Here is a 22,865-nt window from a genome sequence, read left to right on the forward strand (position 1 = left end):
AGGCTATCACGAGATTTGAGGACCATCACTTGAAGACCCTGACAACACCGCGCTGTTAAAGACAAAGCAGGTAACATTGGAACGGAGGCGAAGCCGAAGTACGCAACGCTTAGGGACTATTGGGACAATGCCACGGTGGATAAGGTCGCTGAGTTACTCTGCGAATACCAAGACTTGTTCCCAACCAAAATTACAGACTTAAAAGGGATCGTTGGCGACTTAGGGATGATGAAGATCACCCTGAAACCCGACGTGAAGCCAGTTAAGCAGCGGCCTTACCGCTTGAATCTGAAGTATAAAGAAAAGGTTCGCGACGAATTAGACAAAATGCTCACAATCGGAATTATTGAACCAGTGGAAGAATCTGACTGGGTGAGTCCTATGGTAGTACAGGAGAAAAAATAGAAGGGCGAAATAAGAATATGCATGGACCTTAGGAAGCTGAATGACGCCTGTGTACACGATCCATTCCCGACACCATTCACAGATGAAGTACTGGAGAATGTTGGCGGTCAGGAAGCATACTCATTCACAGATGGGTTCTCAGGGTACCATCAGATCAAGATCGTGCCGAAAGATAGGAGAAAAATGACCTTCACAACAGAATGGGGCTGCTTTCAATACACCGTTATGCCGTTTGGACTGAAGAACGTGCCAGCTATATTTTCGCGCATCGTTGTGGCTGCGTTCAAAGAATACATCCACAAGTTCTTGGAGGTCTATCTGGATTATTGGACTATCTTTTGGATTATTTAAGCACCATGTAGCAAGTTTACGCTTGATGCTAGATACTTTCCACTGACACCAGATTGCGCTGAACCTTAAGAAGTGCACATTCCTCATTCCCTTTGGAAACCTGCTAGGACATGTGGTCTGCAAACAAGGACTGATGGTGGACCTTGTGAAGATTGTCGTTATTCTAAATTTGGAAGCACCGCGAAGTGTTAAACAACTGCGCGCTACTTTGGGACACACTGGATACTATAGGAATTTCATCAAAAGTTATGCCCAAATAACAGCATCGATGGAAAAGCTATTGAAAAAGGATGTTACATATTGTTGGAATGATGATTACATGAAGAGTTTGGATGTCCTGAAGGGGAAATTGGCCTTCGCTCCAATCCTAGTCTTCCCAAAATGGGATGTGGAATTTCATGTACATGTTGATGCGTCGTGTATTGTGTTGGGAGCCATACTCACACAGGAGGGCGCGGAGGGCGTGGATCACCCGATCACGTTTGCAAGTCAGAGATTGTCCAAAGTAGAAAAGAACTATTCCACCACCGAGCGTGAGGGGTTGGCAATGGTGTACGCGCTCCAAAAATACTGACACTATTTACTCGGAGGACATTTCAAGATGTATACCGACCATTCCGTGTTGAAATACCTGGTGAATAAGCCTATGTTGGGGGAGTGCATATGTAGATGGCTCTTACTATTTCAAGAATATGATTTTGAGGTCATAGTCAAGAAGGGACGCCTGAACGCAGGAACAGATCACTTGTCACGAATTGAGATGGGCGAGGAACCAACGAATTTGGAGGAGGGACTACCTGATGAACAACTCTTTGCAGTGCGCGTCGCGGATGAACACTTCAAAGATATAATCCATTTTCTAACAATAGGGACTGCACCAAAGGATTACTCAGTCCAACAAAAGAAGGAATTGGTGGTGCACGCGGTGGACTTTTCTGTCATCGCAGGGCACCTCTACAAAATGGGCAATGATGAGATATTTCGAAGATACGTACCTAAATTTGAACGAGGTCAGATCCTCGTGGAAGCACATGGGGGTGCTGTAGGAGGACACTATGCAGGATGCGCGACTGCACAGAAGATTCTTTGCGCAGGGTTATGGTGGCCAACCCTACACCAGGATTTGAAAGTGCATTGTAGGGCCTGCGATATATATCAAAGGATTGGAAAACCATCACGAAGGGACGAGATGCCATTAAATCCACAAATGACACTGCAGTTGTTTGAAAAATGGGCAATCGACTTTGTGGGACCGATCAAACCTCAGGGAAAGATGGATGCACGCTACATCATTACCGTGACGGAGTACCTGACATGATGGGCGGAAGCACAGTCGGTCAAAGACTGCACGGCCGCTATGGCTGCAAAGTTTTTGTTCGAAAACGTGTTGACACAATTTAGTTGTCCGAAAAATCTTAATGAGTAATCGCGGAACACATTTCCTGAATGAAACCATCAGCGCACTCATAGAAGAGTTCCAGGTGTATCATCAGAAAAGTACACCGTACCACCCACAAGCTAATGGGACAGTAGAGGCATTCAAAAAAATATTGGAGACTGCGCTAACCAAATTATGTAACACGCAGCAAAACGACTGGGACTTGCACATACCTACCGTATTATGGGCTTACATGACAACGTGAAAGAAATTGACGGGACAGACACCTTTCCGGTTAGTATATGGCACGGAAGCTATCATGCCGATGGAATACATCGTACCTAGTATGCGAATAGCAGTGCTCACAGGCATGACGGACCGCAAAGCTCTGGAAGAAAGGCTCGCACAATTAGAAGAACTTGAGGAAGAATGGTTTCTGGCTAGATTTCATCAGCATGTACAAAAGCAACGTGAAAAGGCCTGGCACGATCGCCATATCAAGTTGCGCACCTTCAAGGTAAACGATTTAGTGCTGTTGTATGACAATAAGTTCGAAAAATTTCCGGGAAAATTCAGAATGCACTAGTTGGGACCATACGTGGTTAAGGAGGTCACAGACGGAGGTGTGGTCTAGCTAGTCAAACTAAATAGAGAACCCTTCCTAGGCAAAGTAAACAGAAATCACTTGAAGCTCTACATGGGTGGGTCAGCTATCTGACTAACTGGCTGAAGCACAGTCTTCGCGACCCAAGGAGCCGAACAAGGGCATGGGACTATAAACACACGCAGCAGATGCTTGTACCAAGGTAAGGACACAATTCAAACGCAGATGATTCAAAAGCAAGAATGCAGTAGGTACAGTAGGCAGCAGCTCAGTGTGCTACCGACATTTAAGCAGTTTGGGACCAATTGGAGGGACTCCGTGCCAAGATAACCGCACCGACAGAGTGACTCAAGCACGAGTCATGATGTTCGTGTTGGGGACCTGTTGGGCATGGAATCCCCCCACAACATGTTTTGGGGCTCAAAGCCCAAGTTTTGGTCAAATATGTTGTAAGACTCCATGAATTGCGGGCACAGAGCACGAAATGTATATTGAGTCATAGGGTTGTCCGCCCTAAGTGTTGTAATGTAATGTAATGTCATGTCGGCCTACCCATGGTCCGCGGACCATGGGATTGTATAAATAAGAGTGAGGCTCTAAGTTGTAAAGGGAGATAACGAGAGATGGATTAATGTAATGATCTAGTAGCGAATAGAGAAGAAGTCTAAGTGTATTAGGTCGTAGTATTAGGAAGAGGCTTTACAGCTCAATGCACAGAGGCCTAGTAGAGTCTGCAACTGAGTGCGCGGACCCCTGTAGCTGAGTGCGCAGGGAGAAGTTGAGTCTGTAACCCAAGAAGAAGAGTAATAAAGAGAAGTTTGATTCTAAATATTGTGTATCTAGTTTTGTATGATTTTCTATGCATTTATATTGTGTTGTTTATCATGTGCACTTATATGAATATTGAACATTGTTAAGTATAATTGGGCTCATACAGAAAAGTTAAGTAATCGGATAATATTGAGTTAAGAACTTGGGTAATAACACAGATCGCACCTTGAAAAAAGCCAGTCGAAGGCAACATTACAGGTTGCGAGGTACTGATAGGTGCGCGTAGTGATGTGCATGCAGGGTCAAACCGCAGACCATCGACAAACCATCAGACATCTCTAGGATGCGGAAACCTAGTTCTAGCACCCGCCCATACTACTTCAGATGAGACCTCAGTCTGCGCTCTGTAGACTGTTGCTGAAAGGGCCAGTAGTACCAGGATTTGTTTGGCTAAATCACCTCTGAACCTGGGTCAGGCCCATACAAGAAAATAGGTAGCCCCAGGAGTTGCATCATTCTTTCTGCAATACTGGTGCTCATCAGGTATGAAAGACAACATTGAAGATTGGAAGAAAGACATGGAAGGTTGGAAGGAAGGTTTGACAAAGTTGCTACAAGAAAGGCTTCCTAATGGCAAAAAGGTAGTAGAGGAAACTCATAATGAGAAAAAAGGAAATGTTAATTGTGATTCGAAGAATTACAACATTGAAGATTTGAAGAAATGCATGGAAGGGTTGAAGAAAGGTTTGACAAAGTTGCTACAAGAAAGGCTTCTTAATGGCGAAAAGGTAGTAGAGGAAACTCATGATGAGAACAAAAGAAATGTTAATCTTGATTTCATAGACTCTAACGTTGGAACAAAGGCCAACCACATTCCAAAGATCGATATGAGGAAGTTTTATGGCAAGGATCCCGTAACATGGATACTACAGATGGAGCAATATTTCGATCTCCATAATGTGCAAAACACATAAAAGGTACGCATTACAGCTTTATATTTGTAACCAAATCAGTTTGTATGGTATCGATGGCTTTGCTCTCGTAAAAAAATTGTCACTTGGGCAATTTTTACGGAAGAAATGATAGCACATTATGAGGATACAAAAAGAAACACTTTTTTTAGCCAATTGATAAACCTCAAACAAAAGGGTTAAAAGATGGAGCATATTGAAGACTTACAAAAATTGAATATAAAGGTAAAAGATATTCCAGAGGAGCATAAGATTGATGTGTTCATAGGGACTTTAAAGGATAACATCCAACATGAAGTTTGCCTTTGGGAACCTGACTCATTGGAGAAGGCATTCAAGTTGGCAAGAAAAATGGAAAGAAAAATTATGGCAACAAGGAAACCTACCACTCTGTTGATGCCTCGAAAATCGCTGCAACAACATTGGGGAAACCACCCGGTCCGGACCTTAGTACAGCTCCTTTTCCGTTTGGAATAGTGGCTCCGACTGGGGATAATGGGACCAGTTTCCCAAAAATTATAGGTAAAACGGGATGGATGAATGACTTATAGAATATGCTGGCGATAAGCGAATAACTAAAACTATCAGCAAAATATAATAACTATGACCTATCCCGGGGACTTATTGATTTCTAAAGCGTAGCGTTTGATGATCTGTGTTTTAAGACAGGCATATAGATGACTCCATCTCTAAAACATAGATATTAAATCATTCAAGACTGATGTGCATAAATAGTTACGCAAAGCGATAACAGCGAAATTACTACACTTTATCATTTATATCATTGTTACATGCATGATTAAAGGAAAAGGCATATCGCAAAACATCCAATAGTGGAATGAGATAGAGATTTGCTGTTACAGCACATACATGTATTCAACAATAGCAAGAATAATTACACAACAATTCATATAAAAGGAATGAATACAGATACAGATAAAAATACCATATAAGCTGCTTAACACTCCCATATATCAATCGCTATGTCGCAGTTCTTCCTTCGACTCAGAAAACATCCCCAACAAAAGACAGTAGTGCGCAATTGCATAAGAAACTTCCTTGTCAAATTAAGAAAGATTGGTCGAATTTCATAAAAGAATATAGGCTGAAGCACAGTAGTGCAACCTTCAGTCTTTAAGTCTGTTACAAAATTTTATGACCCTTTCCAAAACAATGAAAGGGTCTATAAATACTAAGCTAATCTAAATATCTAATAAACAGAAATCCTACATAATTGGCATCAATAAATATTGATCCTATTTCCTGGAGCGATCGGGCAATCGGCAACAATGATTCATCAGGTAGGCTCTTTGCCTTTAAACGTGAGCTGACTTATCGCTAGCATTGGCTCTACTTCAGGCGGTTTGTTGAGGCGCGAACTGAGCTGAGCAGCGTATGTGGCATCTTGAATATCGGGAATTATACACCCGAGTGCATCAGTCAAACACTTGAGGGCAGACCTTTGTGTGTGTGGCTTGATCAGAAAGAGCCAATATGCATCGAAACTTAAAGTGTTAACCCCAACGATTAATCTCCCCTTCTACTCTAATTCAGGATAACTTGTTTGCTCAATCACATTTGTTGTTGTTATTCTTCCAGGTGTACACTGGGAGATCATGTTTGCCAGGTAGAGGGTGTTGTTGATCAGATCAATCATATTGCTGGCAGTTAATTTACATCTTGAAGCCGCCCTTTCTGCTTTCATCACTTGAGTGTGCCATTCTGTAAAGAGTATGTCCTTGTATGTTTCTTGGATTCTAGGCAAATTCGCTGCTTTTCCCACATCAGAATCTTGCCAGTCAAGATATCCACTTATGATCTCATCGGCCTGGTCTAACTCATTCCTGGCCTTCTCTACCTGCTGATTAATGGATGTAGTTAGCTCGCACAATGGTTCTGCCTCAGTGAGTTGATTACACAGGAGTCTAATCTGTGATATTAAAGCACTGTTTATTTGCGATGCCTCTGCTCTGAAATCCTCCACTTTTTGGGTGCCTTTTATGACTTCGAGCCGTGATGATAATTGAGCTATTTGCTCGTCCTTCGTTTTCATCATCAGCTCATTTGTTGTCCTCAACTGTGCCAATGCCTCCGATAACTCCTTTTGTTTCTGGATCGCGCTTTGGTCGATCCTCTGCCTTTCTTCCTGCAATTGCTGGGTCAATTGATCATTCATTTGCTGTTGTACCAGCAACTGCTCCTCTGCTTGCGCTGCCTTCTGCTTTGTCTCGGTCAATTCTGCCTGTAGTGCAAAAATTTCTTGGTCTTTAGTCTTCAGTAGAAGACTTACCTCCGATGCCTTGTCGATAGTTGCTGCAGAATAGGCACCTGCATACTGTGACAACTTTGTTAGGTCATCGGAGGGGTCCAATTCCTCCTTTCATACTACATTACCCGTGACTGTTTGCTCTGGAAAGATAGAAGGTTGATCAATCCTTCGTCTTTTCCTTGATCGCTTTACAACTGCTCTATGCCTTGGGCTGTAGAAAATATCCAAGGGAGGAATATCTTCCACTTGGAGAACAATTTGATCGGAAGGGTCTTTAGGAATTACCTCAACACCCTTAGAAATGGGTGGGCCGCTGGTTCCGCTTAGAACCTGAGGAGAAGTGATGTCCTGTGTATCATTTGTCTTGGAAGTGTCCCCATCTTTTGAACATTCCAATCCACTGATGATGGAATGAAATTGCTGCCATTCTTGAAATAGCTTGGGGTCTATGGTAGTGTCCACATTGACATCGGCAGTTTGTTTCTGCTGCTCTTCTTGCTCTTTCCTCTGCTGCTCTTCTTGCTCTCTCCTCTATTTTTCTTCTTGTTCCCTTTTCTGCCTATCTACCAGTTCTTTTTCCTGTTTCTCTTCTTGTTCCCTCTTCTGTTGTGCCTCTACCTCTTTCTTCTTTTTCTCTTCTTGTTCCATTTGTGCTCTCTGTTGTTTTTCTGCTTGTTCTTTCCTTTGCCTTTCCACTTGTTCTTTTCTCTGCCTTTCTGCCTGTTGCTTCTTCTGATTTTCCTCCTGTTGCTTCTTCTGATTTTCCGTTATAACAGGAGGCTGGCTTGACTGTTGCCGACCAGGCTTGCTTGAAGACGTCGCTGGGGTTGTTGCCAGTAAATCTAGAGGCAGAGTTTGCAACCTCTGCTCCCTAAGTTTATTGAACTCAGTTACCCCTTCATCATTATATTTCAATCGAGCAAGTTCTTTAGCTTGACCTATTGTTTCGATTGAAACGAATAGGTCGTCAAACCAATCTTCTTGATGGTCAAATTTTGTTAATTTGGCCTGTTCTAATGCAGTATAGGCGTTTTTGTTTGGATCATATAGCCTATTCGGGATAGTGGCCAGGGTTAAGGACTGAATCTTTGTGGCTTCCTTTTCTGCGTGTTTGAGATCATGCAGAGTATAGACACCAATTCTCAAGGGAAAAGAGGGCCAGCCCCTCTTCTTTTCTTTCTTGAGAGTCTGTGTAGTAATCTCTGCCATAATTTGATAGGAGATTTCTCTTGCTAGCAGTTTATCTGGAGTATACAAAGGGAGAACATGCGGATTGGCTTGGTTACCGAAAACCCTAATGTAGGTAAATCTCTCTTCTCCAAACCAACTCGCTACCACCGGTAAATCAAAGGAAGCTAGATAGGAGATTCTGGGAATGGGCTTATCAAAAATAGAATAATGAATGGGAACCATAAAGCCATTGCAGATTTGGTACAAATGGTGTTTGTAAGAAGATTTCCACAATTTCTGGTGGTATATATGAATGGGTGAGGGGTCTTGGGCAGTCCACCTCCAACCGAGGACGGGAAACTCAGAATTGAAACATAATGTATCTAAAATATATGCACTGTAATAAAACGGGGGAATTTTTCTTTCAGTAACAACAGAATTTTTTCTAAAATCACGAACAGCTACGGCTAGCTTATCAGAGAGAATAGTAGCCCAATCCATAATTATGTTGTTTACTGCTGCTTCCATTAGAGGAACCATCTCTATGGTAAAGTTAGCGGAGTCATGTAATCCCCATAGCCTACACATCATTATCCCCGCATAGCAATAGGGAGAAGCCAAAGAATCGACTGAGTACTTACCGGAAGACTCGTGCTTGTGTTTGGCTGGATTCTGCCTCCAATCCCGGATGGGTTCAGATTCGACTTCATTATCACTTGCAAATTTCTCCAGGAAGGTCTTGTTATACACTTTCTCTGGCTCAGGCAAATGATACATTTGCCTTAGATGCTCTGGCTTGAACGATCCAAAAATCCTCCCATCTCTGGTGCTAAAAGTTCTGTCGAGGATTGGAATTTCTTCAATTGCCCATCACACGACGTCTGTGTAGGGGAGAATCTGTTCTCTGGCCGCTATCCTGTGAAGGAAAGAGTCGGCTAAGTCTTTGATAGTACAATCAGACTTGCGAGTAGGATCCGCAGTAGCTTCTGTCACTGCCTTTTCTGGTTGTTCGGCTTCAATCAAATTATACGTGCCTTGCCATGTAGCTCTGGTAAGACCCGTGCATGTAGTATCTGATATTAAGCCCTTCTTTTTATCTGTGGCAGCTTGTCCTGCTACTGATGTAGCAACGGAACCCGCGGTCTTCTTAGATTTCTTTCCCATCATGCTAAGGCTTCTATTAGAAGATGAATTCTGCACAAAGGCAAGAAAAACCGTAACATAGAAATATAATAATGAGGACTTATGGTGGGAGAGATATATCAATCGAAGCGTGCTGAGAGATTAACTCTCAAAAATGGCTGCGGATCCAATCAATGAGAAGATATTACAGATATATTAAATGGTCGTTTAAGGCCTGCTACTCCTTAAATGCTTATTACACCATTATCCGGTTGAATGACTCCCTTAAGCGTGCAATGGATATTTTGGCGGTTGAGCGCAGGTGATCGTTAATCGAAGGGGCAAAACTTTAAATATGAATACATCACCTTATCCCTCCATTTAATGGCTTTTTCGAAATCCGCGCTCTATCGATCGGATATCAATATTACTTTAGATCTTCAAGCTATGCCTTTTGAAGTTCCGATCGCCGATAGCGATATCGCATCGCTTTAGGAGAATACGTATTATATAATCATAAGCATAGGATCCTCCCGAACGCCGATTGCGACGTCGCATCGGATTAGTGCGAAGAAATATGACAAGGTGCATTTAGAGTGATTTGCCGATTCCCCTATCGCCGATATCGCATCGCATCGGGGGTAAGACCTGGGCGCCTTATTAATGTGCATGGGATGTTGCCGACTGCCGATTGCGCAATTGCATCGGATCGGAGTAAATGACTTAATCTGCCTTGACCGCATATGGAGTATCGCCGATAGCCGATCGCCGATATCACGTCGCATCGGAGCTTATGTTATGTGCGTTTTTAAGATGTGTATGAAGTGTTGCCGATCGCCGATTGCGATATCGCATCGGGGGTAATCAATGTGCCGCTTATTTATATTTCTTATGTCATTGCGATATGCGATCTTGCGATCGCTTTATCGCAATGACAAAGATTTGCCTTATTTCTTTAAAGGGTTTTTTTCAAAAAGGGTTTTATGAAATGAATTCATTTGATTATCGGACCTCTTTTGAACAATAAAAGAATTGATACCAATTAAACTTTGAAGGGACCCATTTCATACGTTAATATTTATAAGTAAAGATGATATGAAATGGGGGGTTGTTGTAGAGCACAACAATTGGCGATTCGCTGGAAGAACCAGTTATCTCTTTCAAAAATAGAAACATTTAAACTTTTTCAAAAATAGAGTTTCAATCAATGGGGAAATTTCTAATATAACTAGATTTCTATATATTCTGAGAAAAATGAAACTATTTTGTTGACTTCCTCTTTTTTAAGAAAATAAAAACATTCTAAGCTTTAAAATAGGCCTTTATTGGTTTATAATGATAAAATAGAATACCTTTCCAAATCAGCCTTTATAGTAAACTCATTTGTCATAGGTAGAGCCTCTGCTGCCAGCAAACATCTATAGTTTCGACAGGGATACCTTTTAACCATGTGATTGTCCATTGTCCCATCCAATTAAGAGTGTGATTAACAGAATGAATTCAAAATATTTTTCATATTTTGTACTTCATTTCCTTTTTTCTTCTTTGTCATTGATAAGATAAAAAGCCATTGTCCTGGTTTGGTGGCCAGCTGTTGACAATGCCACTCACTGATAGTAGTCTAACTGAACAAGCTGGCTCGTGATGAGACCCCTTGTCTTGTAATTTCAAGCCATTACCCTGTTTTGGTTTGCAGTATTGGTAATGTCAGATAAACTATTTCTCTATGAACATGGTAAGCAGGCTTGTAATAAGACCTCTTATCTTTAATCTCTTATATTTTAGAATTACACTCTGAGTAATCATAAACTTTAATGAATGGGATGAACAAATTTCTCCTTAAGAGTAAATGGATGACAGGGTAAGAGTTGAAGATGCTGAAATTGGATTGATTTCTATCTTAGTATGGATAACCTTTAGAGACCAATTTAAAAATAGAAAATGATTTACAATATTTCTATGCTTTGAGAGGAGTTGACAAAACTTGAATTGTGATTTCAGAATACAAAGATATCTAATTTCCTAGAAATTATCCTTTTTGGTTAAAAGTTCTATCATTTTAAAAGTAAATGTTCATACTCGTTCTGTGGGACAACTTTTCAAACACAGCAAAAGGTCAATGGGAGACATCTCACAACCTTATTTCCTAAAAATCCTACAAACTATAAAACCCTACTGAAATGAAAGGAGAAGGGGTTACCTCCTCAGTTAAAGAATTTCTTCAAGACAAGGCCATTAACAGGGAGAGAGTCTCTCAAACCTGATAAATCTTGCAATATAAAGGTTGAATGGCCTATCTTCTCACAGATCTGAAATGGTCCAAGCCACAACTTTTGGAACTTGGAGTGTTTACCCTTGTCCTCATGGGCTTTGTCCCATTTCAGAACTAAATCACCGACTTGGAATTGTTTTGAACTGGATGAGACTGAATCAAAAGCTGCTTTGATGACTTGCTGATGTTTGGCATGGATAACCTTGGCTTTTTCTCTTTCCTCCTCTAATTTTAGAATCTGGTCATGTCTAAACTGAATAGAAGAGGAAGGAGTTTCCTCAATAAACTGCACTAGGGCTAAAGAAGGAAGAACAAGATTTGTGGGTAAGATTGCTTCTTTTCCATAGACAAGATTAAATGGAGAAGTTCCAATAGAAGCTTTCTGTGTTATCCTATCATCCCATATTGCAAACACTAAGGATTTGTGCAAATTTCTCTGATTTTGTTCGATAGTTCACTTAATGATTTTAATCATATTCTTATTAGTAGATTCTGCTAAACCATTTCCTTGGGGATAGTAATTAGCAGAATATTTTAACTTAAATCCTCTTTTAATAGCGAAATCAAACATAGCATTGCCTGAAAAGTAAGATGCATTATCAAAAACAAGAGCGTTTGGGACACCAAACCTGGTAATAATGAATTGGTCTATGAATTCAATGATTGCTTCAGAATTTGATGTCTTTAAAGGGATTGCCTCAACCCACTTTGTAAAGTAATCGGTAGCAGTAAGGATATACTTATGTTGTTTGGAAGATGTTGGAGTAATCTCCCCAATGATATCCAATCCCCATTGCTCAAATGGTTGCTCAATGTTGATTGGTTGCAGAGGGAAAGCTGATTTACGTTGTCTTCCGCTAGCAGTTTGACAATTGAGACATTTCCTTACGTACTCGTGAGCATCTTTAAACAAAGTAGGCCAATAGTAACCAGCATGAATAATTTTGTGAGTTGTTGTGTCAGCGCCGAAATGTCCTCCTGCTGGTCCGTCATGTAACTCCTGCAAAACTTTTTGGGCTTCAAGTTTCTCAAGGCATCTTAACAAGATAGAATCATAATTCTGCCTAAAAAGCACATCATCAATGATTGTAAAATTCTTCACTTTTAACCTAATGGCCCTTTTGTTTTTGTAAGACAAATTCAGAGGTGCATAACCATTCTTTAAATAAAAGATTAAATCTGCATATTGAGATCTAGAATCAGTAACACTTATCTGATTAATTTCTTGAGTTTGATCTGTATCGCTTGATTCTGGAATGTTGGATGCTCCTGCCAATATCCTGCAAAAACCTTGGCCCCTAACAATCTTTGCTGGTCTAATTTCTAAGTCATACTCTTGAAGCGTTGTGACCCAATTTGCCCTTTTTTCACCTAGCTCTTTTTGGATTAATAGTTGCCTAACTGCCGGGAAAGGAACTATTACTTTTGTATGAGTTTTCAAAATGAAGGGTCTATAATGTTTGACCGCTTTAAATACAGCAAAGGCTTGTTTTTCTACATCGGAGTAATTTAATTCGGCACCCTGAAGATTTGAGCTGAAGAATGATATGGGTGCTTCCAAATTGTGAGCATTTGGCTGCGTGAGAACTGCAGCATAAGACACATCGGATGCAATGGTATACAATGTAAAATGATTAGAAAAATTTGGAGTATTCAAGGCTGGGGCATTGATTATTGATTGCTTGATTACATCAAAAGCTTGCTTTTCTGCTGATCCCCACTTGAAGACTGAATTCTTCTTGATCATTGTCTGAAGTGGTAATATAATTTGAGAAAAATCTGGAACAAATCGTTTAACAAAATTGATCTGGCCTAAAAATGACTGCATCGACTTTTTATTGTGTGGGAAAGGGATTTCAGAAATTTCCTTGATCCGATCAGGATCGATATAAATGCCATCTTTGGATACAATAAAGCCTAAGAGTTTTCCTTGATCAAGAGCAAAGAAAGACTTTTTTGGGTTCAGAGAAATACCATATCTTTTGCATCGCTGAAAGATTTGATTTAAGTCATGCAAATGATTATACCTCTTCTTAGAAAATACAGTAATATCGTCTAGATAGACGACTACTGTTCGATTAATCAACCCTCTAAAGGCTATATCCATAGCTCTCTGGAATGTTGCTCCTGCATTTATAAGTCCGAAAGGCATTTTCTGATATGCATATGTTCCCCATTTTGTTCTGAATGTGGTTTTAAATTGGTCATCAGGATGAACCAGAACTTGGTTATATCCTGAGAATCCATCAAGAAAGGACATCAATTCAGAGCCTGCTACTGATTGGAGTATTTGCTCCATAGTAGGTAATGGGAAGTTATCTTTCAAGCTCGCTTTGTTCAGGTTCCTGAAATCAATACAAATTCGAATGTCGCCATTTTTCTTTCTGACTGGCACCATGTTAGAGACCCAGTTTGAGTGTCGGACAGGAAAAATAATCTTGGCTTTCAAGAGCTTGTTAAGTTCCGACTTTATCTGGCTCTCTAAATTTGGATGTATTTTTCTTAACTTCTGCTGAATCGGTTTCTGATCAGGAAGCATAGGAATGGTATGCTGGATAATAGATGTATCATATGTCTTCAAATCATCATACTTCCAAGCAAAGACCTATTTGTTTTTTCTTAACAGTTTAATGAATGCCTCCTTTTCTTCCAAGGAAAGTCCTAATCCTAAATTGATGTTTTGAGGAGCATGGTCAGTACCTAGATTTATCAATTCAAACCTAAGGGTAGAACTTTGAAGCTTTGCATTAATTACAGGTTTAAACCTGTCTTTGATATCATAAAGATCTTCGAGCTTTACCACTGGTTTAGGAATTGAATTTTCCTGAGGTGTTTCTTTCATCTGTAGATCATGGTCATTTTCCTCAATAATTTGATTGTCATAGGACTTTTCGGAAGTTAGAAATTGCAAGATATCTTCATCATGGTTAAATACTCTCCAATTAGTGACATTGTCGGGAATTGAAGGCCTAAAAAGCAATTCTACGGAAAATCTATCAAGGTTGTAGTCTTCAGAAGGTAGAAGCTTGGAAGCTACATTGGCTAGTAGGTCGGCTGCCGAGTTTTGCGACCTAGGAATGGAGGAAATGTTAAATGCTGAAAAGTGTGAGGTAAGATCCTGTACTAGCGATTGATAATGCTTGAGGTGATTTGAAAGACAATGAATTGCATTCCTCACCTGTTTAACAATGATTTCCGAATCGCCGAATACTTTTAGATATTGCACTTTAAGGCCGATTGCTTTATATAATCCCTGGACTAAAGCTTCATATTCGGCTGTGTTGTTAGTGCAGTCAAATTCTAACCTACAAGACAGCATTGTCTTTTCTCCTTGTGGACTAACCAAAATGCAACCTGCTCCTGAGCCCTCGCTGGACTTAGAGCCATCAAAATATAAAGACCAAAATAAAGGAGTATTAACAAAAATATTTACATTTTCCTCAGCATCATTAAAACATCTAGACTTATCAGTTTGTGAAAAAATTTCAATCTGAGATGTAAAATGATTAACTGAAAAAGGAGATGGTTGGGCAACAAAGTTGCCAAAGAATGACTCTGACGAATAATTCCCCAAAATGTTGTTGTTGAACGCTACAGGTTGGTTTTCTTGCTCAAATTCAGTAACTGTGTGGGTCATGTGCTTCTCTCGATCGATCCTTATTTGATTTGGCTTTCCCTTGTAGGGAAGCCACATATGTGACCAATCTGTGGAAATATACCCATGCAATTTTTCGGACCAATCCCTGCTCAAGATTAAACCGTAGAATTCAGGTATGTCAGCTATTAAGATGTCAATCCTCTGTACAATTCTGGGATCGGCAGACAACCTGATAGTTACGGAATTAATTTCTCCCACAACCTGCACTTTGGTCCTGTCCAACTGTACAATATGAATTGCGGATTTTTGGGGTTCAATGTTCAGTTTAGAGCAAACTGAAGCTGGCATTATGTTGGATGATGCCCCTGAATCAATTAGACAGTTGTGCAGGTTTCTGTTATAAATCTCATAGGTCAGCAGGAAGGGTGGAGTATGAGAATTCGATCTATCTCCAATTAGAACTGAATCGGTAGCTTCAACCATACCTGGAGGAGGTTGGCCTGAATCATTAGCAGCTTTTGCACTGGGAAGGGGTGTAGAGGGAACATCATTCAATTCTTTGAGAAGTAGTTTTTGCTGATGCTTTAATTTACTGAGCTCAAACATAGTTATGTTTGCTTTAGTTTTCTTCATGTCATCAACAATGTTATATTCCATTGAATCGGATACCACTAATGTTTTGGATGTTGAAGGAGAATTAGAAGTTGAAGGCTGGTTTTGGGGAACTACTACAGGCGACTTCTTTGGGGGAACTTTTTCCTTTGTTGTGGTAGCACCTGCATTCCTTTTCTTTGAAGTTGCCTGGGCAGGTTCAGAAGTACTTTTACTTCTTGTAGTAACCGAGAAGGCTTCTTCTTCGTTATCGGTATCAGAGTTAGGGAGTATAAAATCCCACATTCCGTGGCATTCAACTACTTCTTCTTCATCATCAGTTTGTGAGGTTGTTTCCTCTTCCTCTTCTTCTTGCTCTGAATCTGCATTAGATATGACATTTGGTGGCTTTGTTTCAGTTTTCTTATAAGTCCTAAATGGTCTTTTGTTTGAGGTTTCGGCCACTTGTTTCTTTATTTCAACCATTTCGTTAGACAAAGTTTTCAGGACTTTTTGTAAACCCTCCATGTCGTATGGGTCCTTTGGGGTTTTCTTCTTGGAATCCTCTTTAAATGAGACTTTTTTGGCTTTTCTGTCTTCCAAAGCAGCTTTCTTCTCTAGAGCATTGATGCGCTTTTCCACAGCAAGTGCTTCTCTCATGTTTTCAGCTAAGGTAGGTTTCCCAGCCCTGTCCACAAAAATGGCTATGTTGGCAGGTAGGGCGGTAATATACCATTCGCTTCGAATTTGTTCACTTGGTTTGGAAGCTGTAGGGATTTTATTCAGGAGTTTATTAAATCTAGCGTTAAATTCCTTTATTGGTTCCCTATGCTCTATTCTCAGATTGGAGAGGTCGTTTATTAAAGTAGCTAAGGACCTATCATCTCCATATTTGGTAAGAAACTTCTCTTGGCAAGTGTTCCAACTGGTAATTGAACCAGAGGGTAAGGAAAAATACCAGGACCCTGCTGATCCTTGCAAGGTGTAAGGGAAGAGTCTTACAACAACATCTTGTTCTGTCACTCCTTTCAAGTTAACTGATAACATAAAATTATTAATGTGTTCTTCAGCCTGGGTCCCGTCATCTGGGTTAAATTTAGGTAGCCATTTTTCAGGAGCATCCGGTAGAGGATGCAATGGTGCAGGCATGTTGACTGCACCTGGCCTAGTCCATGGGTCTGCCATTATAATAGCAACAGTGGTTGATACTACTGTTGGAATTCCAGATGTATGGGAAGGAATTAATGATGAGGAGTGAACAGGTTGGGATGTTGAGGCTTCTAATCCCTGGTGAACGACAATTTGTAATGGGGGGGTGGATGGTTGACTTTGCAGAGATGAAGATGCAATGGAGGACGTGGATGAAAGCTCTTCACTAACAGATCCTTCAGTAATTTTCTTCGCCTTTTTCCTTTTGGGTAAAGGGAACTCAGTGGGTTCAATACCGAGTTTTTCGCTCTGAAGTCTGGTGAGAGGATGAGTTAGATTGAACTGTGAAGTCGCACTGCTTTGTGATACCTCAGATTTCTGTGGTGAAATCGAGAAGCTCTGAAGTTTATGGATTAGAGACTGGACTTCAGGTGATTCAAGACTTAATTGTTCTGGAGTATGATGGGTTTGAGCAGTGGTAGTTGATTCCCCTTCTCCTTGTTTGGATACCGGCGAACCAGTATGCAAATGGGAAGATCGAGGGGATTCGGAGGGAGAATTACTCTTAGAATGGTTTATAGGTTTTGACTTATGTGCCATTCACAGTTGATGCCCTCCTTCTAGCGCCAATTATGTTGATGCCTCAAAAATCGCTGCAACAACATTGGGGAAACCACCCGGTCCGGACCTTAGTACAGCTCCTTTTCTGTTTGGAATAGTGGCTCCGACTGGGGATAATGGGACCAGTTTCCCAAAAATTATAGGTAAAACGGGATGGATGAATGACTTATAGAATATGCTGGCGATAAGCGAATAACTAAAACTATCAGCAAAATATAATAACTATGACCTATCCCGGGGACTTATTGATTTCTAAAGCGTAGCGTTTGATGATCTGTGTTTTAAGACAGGCATATAGATGACTCCATCTCTAAAACATAGATATTAAATCATTCAAGACTGTTGTGCATAAATAGTTACGCAAAGCGATAACAGCGAAATTACTACACTTTATCATTTATATCATTGTTACATGCATGATTAAAGGAAAAGGCATATCGCAAAACATCCAATAGTGGAATGAGATAGAGATTTGTTGTTACAGCACATACATGTATTCAACAATAGCAAGAATAATTACACAACAATTCATATAAAAGGAATGAATACAGATACAGATAAAAGTACCATATAAGCTGCTTAACACTCCCATATATCAATCGCTATGTCGCAGTTCTTCCTTCGACTCAGAAAACATCTCCAACAAAAGACAGTAGTGCGCAATTGCATAAGAAACTTCCTTGTCAAATTAAGAACGATTGGTCGAATTTCATAAAAGAATATAGGCTGAAGCACAGTAGTGCAACCTTCAGTCTTTAAGTCTGTTACAAAATTTTACGACCCTTTCCAAAACAATGAAAGGGTCTATAAATACTAAGCTAATCTAAATATCTAATAAACAGAAATCCTACATAATTGGCATCAATAAATATTGATCCTATTTCCTGGAGCGATCTGGCAATCGGCAGCAATGATTCATCAGGTAGGCTCTTTGCCTTTAAACCTGAGCTGACTTATCGCTAGCATTGGCTCTACTTCAGGCGGTTTGTTGAGGCGCGAACTGAGCTGAGCAGCGTATGTGGCATCTTGAATATTGGGAATTATACACCCGAGTGCATCAGTCAAACACTTGAGGGCAGACCTTTGTGTGTGTGGCTTGATCAGAAAGAGCCAATATGCATCGAAAGTTAAAGTGTTAACCCCAGCGATTAATCTCCCCTTCTCCTCTAATTCAGGATAACTTGTTTGCTCAATCACATTTGCTGTTGTTATTCTTCCAGGTGTACACTGGGAGATCATGTTTGCCAGGTAGAGGGTGTTGTTGATCAGATCAATCATATTGCTGGCAGTTAATTTACATCTTGAAGCCGCCCTTTCTGCTTTCATCACTTGAGTGTGCCATTCTGTAAAGAGTATTTCCTTGTATGTTTCTTGGATTCTAGGCGAATTCGTTGCTTTTCCCACATCAGAATCTTGCCAGTCAAGATATCCACTTATGATCTCATCGGCCTGATCTAACTCATTCCTGGCCTTCTCTACCTGCTGATTAATGGATGTAGTTAGCTCGCACAATGGTTCTGCCTCAGCGAGTTGATTACAGAGGAGCCTAATCTGTGATATTAAAGCACTGTTTATTTGCGATGCCTCTGCTCTGAAATCCTCCACTTTTTGGGTGCCTTTTATGACTTCGAGCCGTGATGATAATTGAGCTATTTGCTCGTCCTTCGTTTTCATCATCAGCTCATTTGCTGTCCTCAACTATGCCAATGCCTCCGATAACTCCTTTTGTTTCTGGATCGCGCTTTGGTCGATCCTCTGCCTTTCTTCCTGCAATTGCTGGGTCAATTGATCATTCATTTGTTGTTGTACCAGCAACTGCTCCTCTGCTTGCGCTGCCTTCTGCTTTGTCTCGGTCAATTCTGCCTGTAGTGCAAAAATTTCTTGGTCTTTAGTCTTTAGTAGAAGACTTACCTCTGATGCCTTGTCGATAGTTGCTGCAGAATAGGCACCTGCATACTGTGACAGCTTTGTTAGGTCATCGGAGGGGTCCAATTCCTCCTTCCATACTACATTACCCGTGACTGTTTGCTCTGGAAAGATAGAAGGTTGATCAATCCTTCGTCTTTTCCTTGATCGCTTTACAACTGCTCTATGCCTTGGGCTGTAGAAAATATCCAAGGGAGGAATATCTTCCACTTGGAGAACAATTTGATCGAAAGGGTCTTTAGGAATTACCTCAACATCCTTAGAAATGGGTGGGCCGCTGGTTCCACTTAGAACCTGAGGAGAAGTGATGTCCTGTGTATCATTTGTCTTGGAAGTGTCCCCATCTTTTGAACATTCCAATCCACTGATGATGGAATGAAATTGCTGCCATTCTTGAAATAGCTTGGGGTCTATGGTAGTGTCCACATTGACATCGGTGGTTTTTTTCTGCTGCTCTTCTTGCTCTTTCCTCTGCTGCTCTTCTTGCTCTCTCCTCTGTTTTTCTTCTTGTTCCCTTTTCTGCCTATCTGCCAGTTCTTTTTCCTGTTTCTCTTCTTGTTCCCTCTTCTGCTGTGCCTCTACCTCTTTCTTCTTTTTCTCTTCTTGTTCCATTTGTGCTCTCTGTTGTTTTTCTGCTTGTTCTTTCCTTTGCCTTTCCACTTGTTCTTTTCTCTGCCTTTCTGCCTGTTGCTTCTTCTGATTTTCCTCCTGTTGCTTCTTCTGATTTTCCGTTATAACAGGAGGTTGGCTTGACTGTTGCCGACCAAGCTTGCTTGAAGACGTCGCTGGGGTTGTTGCCAGTAAATCTAGAGGCAGAGTTTGCAACCTCTGCTCCCTAAGTTTATTGAACTCAGTTACCCCTTCATCATTATATTTCAATCGAGCAAGTTCTTTAGCTTGACCTATTGTTTCGATTAAAACGAATAGGTCGTCAAACCAATCTTCTTGATGGTCAAATTTTGTTAATTTGGCCTGTTCTAATGCAGTATAGGCGTTTTTGTTTGGATCATATAGCCTATTCGGGATAGTGGCCAGGGTTAAGGACTGAATCTTTGTGGCTTCCTTTTCTGCGTGTTTGAGATCATGCAGAGTATAGACACCAATTCTCAAGGGAAAAGAGGGCCAGCCCCTCTTCTTTTCTTTCTTGAGAGTCTGTGTAGTACTCTCTGCCATAATTTGATAGGAGATTTCTCTTGCTAGCAGTTTATCTGGAATATACAAAGGGAGAACATGCCGATTAGCTTGGCTACCGAAAACCCTAATGTAGGTAAATCTCTCTTCTCCAAACCAACTCGCTACCGCCGGTAAATCAAAGGAAGCTAGATAGGAGATTCTGGGAATGGGCTTATCAAAAATAGAATAATGAATGGGAACCATAAAGCCATTGCAGATTTGGTACAAATGGTGTTTGTAAGAATATTTCCACAATTTCTGGTGGTATATATGAATGGGTGAGGGGTCTTGGGCAGTCCACCTCCAACCGAGGACGGGAAACTCAGAATTGAAACATAATGTATCTAAAATATATGCACTGTAATAAAACGGGGGAATTTTTCTTTCAGTAACAACAGAATTTTTTCTAAAATCACGAACAGCTACAGCTAGCTTATCAGAGAGAATAGTAGCCCAATCCATAATTATGTTGTTTACTACTGCTTCCATTAGAGGAACTATCTCTATGGTAAATTTAGTGGAGTCATGTAATCCCCATAGCCTACACATCATTATCCCCGCATAGCAATAGGGAGAAGCCAAAGAATCGACTGAGTACTTACCGGAAGACTCGTGCTTGTGTTTGGCTGGATTCTGCCTCCAATCCCGGATGGGTTCGGATTCGACTTCATTATCACTTGCAAATTTCTCCTGGAAGGTCTTGTTATACACTTTCTCTGGCTCAGGCAAATGATACATTTGCCTTAGATGCTCTGGCTTGAACGATCCAAAAATCCTCCCATATCTGGTGCTAAAAGTTCTGTCGAGGATTGGAATTTCTTCAATTGCCCATCGCACGACGTCTGTGTAGGGGAGAATATGTTCTATGGCCGCTATCCTATGAAGGAAAGAGTCGGCTAAGTCTTTGAGAGTGCAATCAGACTTGCGAGTAGGATCCGCAGTAGCTTCTGTCACTGCCTTTTCTGGTTGTTCGGCTTCAATCAAATTATACGTGCCTTGCCATGTAGCTCTGGTAAGACCCGTGCATGTAGTATCTGATATTAAGCCCTTCTTTTTATCTGTGGCAGCTTGTCCTGCAACTGATGTAGCAGCGGAACCCGCGGTCTTCTTAGATTTCTTTCCCATCATGCTCAGGCTTCTGTTAGAAGATGAATTCTGCACAAAGGCAAGAAAAACCGTAACATAGAAATATAATAATGAGGACTTATGGTGGGAGAGATATATCAATCGAAGCGTGCTGAGAGATTAACTCTCAAAAATGGCTGCGGATCCAATCAATGAGAAGATATTACAGATATATTAAATGGCCGTTTAAGGCCTGCTACTCCTTAAATGCTTATTACACCATTATCCAGTTGAATGACTCCCTTAAGCGTGCAATGGATATTTTGGCGGTTGAGCGCAGGTGATCGTTAATCGAAGGGGCAAAACTTTAAATATGAATACATCACCTTATCCCTCCATTTAATGGCTTTTTCGAAATCTGCGCTCTATCGATCGAATATCAATATTACTTTAGATCTTCAAGCTATGCCTTTTGAAGTTCCGATCGCCGATAGCGATATCGCATCGCTTTAGGAGAATAGGTATTATATAATCATAAGCATAGGATCCTCCCGAACGCCGATTGCGACGTCGCATCGGATTAGTGCGAAGAAATATGACAAGGTGCATTTAGAGTGATTTGCCGATTCCCCGATCGCCGATATCGCATCGCATCGGGGGTAAGACCTGGGCGCCTTATTAATGTGCATGGGATGTTGCCGACTGCCGATTGCGCAATTGCATCGGATCGGAGTAAATGACTTAATCTGCCTTGACCGCATATGGAGTATCGCCGATAGCCGATCGCCGATATCGCGTCGCGTCGGAGCTTATGTTATGTGCGTTTTTAAGATGTGTATGAAGTGTTGCCGATCGCCGATTGCGATATCGCATCGGGGGGTAATCAATGTGCCGCTTATTTATATTTCTTATGTCATTGTGATATGCGATCTTGCGATCGCTTTATCGCAATGACAAAGATTTGCCTTATTTATTTAAAGGGTTTTTTTCAAAAAGGGTTTTATGAAATGAATTCATTTGATTATCGGACCTCTTTTGAACAATAAAAGAATTGATACCAATTAAACTTTGAAGGGACCCATTTCATACGTTAATATTTATAAGTAAAGATGATATGAAATGGGGGGTTGTTGTAGAGCACAACACACTCACAACTATAAGGAGGAAGTGTTGTTTCCCCTAGCCTTCCACAACCTACAAGGTTGAGACCCCAACAATTGGAAGAAAAAAGAGAAAAAGGGCTTTGTTACAGTTGTGATAGCAAATAAACTAAAGGTCATAAGTGTGCAGAGAAGAAATTATTTTACATAGATTGTGAAGAGGAGGAAGAAAAGGAACAAGAAACATCAAAAGAAGAGGATATACACCAGGAACAAGCCTAGAGAAAGAAGAAATGAATCTGACCATATCTTGTAATGCACTGGATGGA

Source organism: Pinus tabuliformis, chromosome 7 (assembly GCF_031772625.1).
Source record: "Pinus tabuliformis cultivar Carrire ecotype Pingquan chromosome 7, CPIR1, whole genome shotgun sequence".
NCBI classification, from domain to species: domain Eukaryota; kingdom Viridiplantae; phylum Streptophyta; class Pinopsida; order Pinales; family Pinaceae; genus Pinus; species Pinus tabuliformis.